Source organism: Lolium rigidum, chromosome 1 (genome assembly GCF_022539505.1).
Source record: "Lolium rigidum isolate FL_2022 chromosome 1, APGP_CSIRO_Lrig_0.1, whole genome shotgun sequence".
Classification (NCBI taxonomy): domain Eukaryota; kingdom Viridiplantae; phylum Streptophyta; class Magnoliopsida; order Poales; family Poaceae; genus Lolium; species Lolium rigidum.
The window spans coordinates 145,678,635-145,682,583 of NC_061508.1; positions in this window are offsets into that span (position 1 = coordinate 145,678,635).

Genomic DNA, 3,949 nt, shown 5'->3' on the forward strand with positions numbered 1-3,949 from the left:
TGTCAAAACAGAACAGTCCGTAAAGATGGATTTTATTAGGCCACCAGACTTGCTCAAACGAAAATGCTCAAATTGAATGAAAGTTGCGTACATATCTGAGGATCACTCACGTAAATTGGCATAATTTTCTGAGTTACCTACAGAGAATTAGACCCAGATTCGTGACAGCAAAGAAATCTGTTTCTGCGTAGGTAATCCAAATCTAGTACTTACTTTCCTATCAAAGACTTTACTTGGCACAACAAAACATAAAACTAAGATAAGGAGAGGTTGCTACAGTAGTAAACAACTTCCAAGACACAAATATAAAACAAAAATACTGTAGTAAAAACATGGGTTGTCTCCCATAAGCGCTTTTTTTAACGCCTTTCAGCTAGGCGCAGAAAGTGTATCTCAAGTATTATCAAGAGACGAAGCATCAACATCATTACCAGCGGTGTTGGGAGTTTTATCAATTTTAGGCCTATAGTAATTCTTTGGTTTAGGCACCTTAGAAACATACATGAATTTTTGCTCCTTACCCACATAAGCTTTCTCATTAAATTTAAGAGAAGAAAAAGTTGAACCCAATTTTCTCATAGCTTCTTCAAGTTTACCAATTCTATGGGTTTGGTTATCATGGATAGCACAAGTTTCTAGAGTAGCAATCCTTTCATTAATTCCTCCTAGGATTTTATCAAGTTTATCGAGTATTATCAAGTAATATTTCCAATTTAGTTTCAACGCTACAATTTTTCTCTATGGTTTCCAATTTTTTCATAACATCCTCAAGGGAGGTTTCACTTTTAGTTTCATTAACGAGTGGTGTTCCAAATAAACTCTCAATAACGCAGCTAGCTTCTAAAGCGGGAGCACCTAGGAAGTTACCTCCCGCGAGACAATCAAGAACATATCTATTCGAGCTAGAGATACCAACATAAAAATTCCCGAGTAGAATAGTAGTGGAGTGTTTCTTAGTGCACCTATTATGGGCATCACTAATTCTATACCAAGCATCTTTTAAACATTCTCCCCCTTGTTGCTTAAATGAACGAACTTCAACTTCGGGATTACTCATTTTAGCGATAGTAAATAAAGCAAACTAGATAAAGTAAATGCAAGTAAACTAATTTTTTTGTGTTTTCGATATAGCAAACAAGACAAGTAAATAAAGTAAAGCTAGCAACTAATTTTTTTGTGTTTTGATATAAGTGCAGCAAACAAAGTAGTAAATAAAATAAAGCAAGACAAAAACAAAGTAAAGAGATTGAGAAGTAGAGACTCCCCTTGCAGCGTGTCTTGATCTCCCGACAACGGCGCCGGAAAATATGCTTGATGGCGTGTATTTCACACGTTCGTTGGGCAACCCCAAGAGGAAGGTATGATGCGCACAGCAGCAAGTTTTCCCTCGTAAAGAAACCAAGGTTTATCGAACCGGGAGGAGCCAAGAAGCACGTTGAAGGTTGATGGCGGCGGGATGTAGTGCGGCGCAACACCGGAGATTCCGCGCCAACGTGGAACCCGCACAACACAACCAAAGTACTTTGCCCCAACGAAACGATGAGGTTGTCAATCTCACCGGCTTGTCTGTAACAAAGGATTAACCGTATTGTGTGGAAGATGATTGTTTGCAGAGAAAATAGTAAAAACAAGTATTGCAGCAGATTTGTATTTCAAGTATTAAAGAATGGACCGGGGTCCACAGTTCACTAGAGGTGTCTCTCCCATAAGATAAAAGCATGTTGGGTGAACAAATTACGGTCGGGCAATTGACAAATAGAGAGAGCATAACAATGCACATACATGACATGATAAGTATAGTGAGATTTAATTGGGCATTACGACAAAGTACATAGACCGCCATCCAACCGCATCTATGCCTAAAAAGTCCACCTTCGGGTTATCATCCGAACCCCCTCCGGTATTAAGTTGCTAACAACAGACAATTGCATTAAGTATGGTGCGTAATGTAATCAACAACTACATCCTTGGACATAGCGCCAATGTTTTATCCCTAGTGGCAACAAGCACAACACAACCTTAGAACTTTCTCACATCTGTCCCGGTGTCAATGCGGGCATGAACCCACTATCGAGCATAAGTACTCCCTCTTGGAGTTAAAAGTAAAAACTTGGCCGAGCCTCTACTAGAAACGGAGAGCATGCAAGATCATAAACAACACATGTATAATAACTTGATAATTAACATGACATAGTATTCTCTATCCATCGGATCCCGACAAACGCAACATATAGAATTACATATAGATGATCTTGATCATGTTAGGCAGCTCACAAGATCCGACAATGATAGCACAATGGGGAGAAGACAACCATCTAGCTACCGCTATGGACCCATAGTCCAGGGGTAGACTACTCACTCATCACTCCGGAGGCGACCATGGCGGTGTAGAGTCCTCCGGGAGATGAATCCCCTCTCCGGCAGGGGTGCCGGGAGGCGATCTCCGGATCCCCCGAGATGGGATCGGCGGCGACGGCGTCTCGGTAAGGTTTTCCGTATCGTGGCTCTCGGTACTGGGGGTTTCGTCACGGAGGCTATTTGTAGGCGGAAGGGTAGGTCAAGAGGCGGCACGGGGGCCCCACACCACAGGGCCACGCGGCCAAGGGGGGGGCCGCGCCGCCATAGGGTGTGGCCCCTCCGTGGCCCCTCTTCGTCTCTCCTTCGGACTTCTGGAAGCTTCGTGAGAAAATAGGCCCCTGGGCTTTAATTTCGTCCAATTCCGAGAATATTTCGTTACTAGGATTTCTGAAACCAAAAACAGCATGAAAACAGACAATCGGCACTTCGGCATCTTGTTAATAGGTTAGTTCCAGAAAATGCACAAATATGACATAAAGTGTGCATAAAACATGTAGGTATCATCAATAATATGGCATAGAACATAAGAAATTATCGATACGTCGGAGACGTATCAACTACTTATTGGCCTCGACCTAAAAACGCACGGAGAGAAGTCGAAGTCGCCAGAAACCCTCCAGAACGCCGCCACATCGCGAAACTCTGTCTCTGGAGCCAGAAGTCTCCGTTCTGGCACTCCGCCGGGACGGGGAATTGGAGGAGATCATCGCCATCATCACCGCCAACGCCTCTCCATCAACCAGCCATGTTTCCCCCATCCATGTGTGAGTAATTCCCCCGCTGTAGGCCGAAGGGGATGGTAGGGATTGGATGAGATTGGTCATGTAATAGCATAAGATTGTTAGGGCATACTCGCCTAGTATCCGTAGATGTTACTTTTATGATATTGTTGCAACTTGTTATGCTTAATGCTTGTCACTAGGGCCCGAGTGCCATGATCTCAGATCTGAACATGTTATTGATTCATGAAGATATTCGTTGTTTATGATCTTACCTGCAAGTTGTATACACATGTCGCTGTCCAGAACCAATGGCCCCGAAGTGACAAGAATCGGGACAACCGGAGGGGATGGTAGTGACGTGAGGATCACATGTGTTCACGGAGTGTTAATGCTTTGCTCCGGTACTCTATTAAAAGGAGTACCTTAATATCCAGTAGTTTCCCTTGAGGACCGGCTGCCACCGGCTGGTAGGACAAAAGATGTTGTGCAAGTTTCTCATTGCGAGCACGTACGACTATAATTGGAACACATGCCTATTGATTGATTAGTACTTGGATACCGTTTTATTATTATCTGCAAATGCCCTGCTATGATTGTTACATGAGTTTCTCTCATCCATGCAACGCCCGTCATCCGTCCCCGTGCCTACAGTATTTTAATCCTGCTGTTTACTAAAATCACTACTTCTGTCTTTGTTACTCTGCTGCTGTTATTTTACTACTGCTACTGCTATAAAACTGTTACTACTGATAAACTCTTGCGAGCAAGTCTGTTTCCAGGTGCAGCTGAATTGACAACTCCGCTGTTAAGGCTTTCAAGTATTCTTTGTATCCCCTTGTGTCGAATCAATAAATTGGGTTTTACTTCCC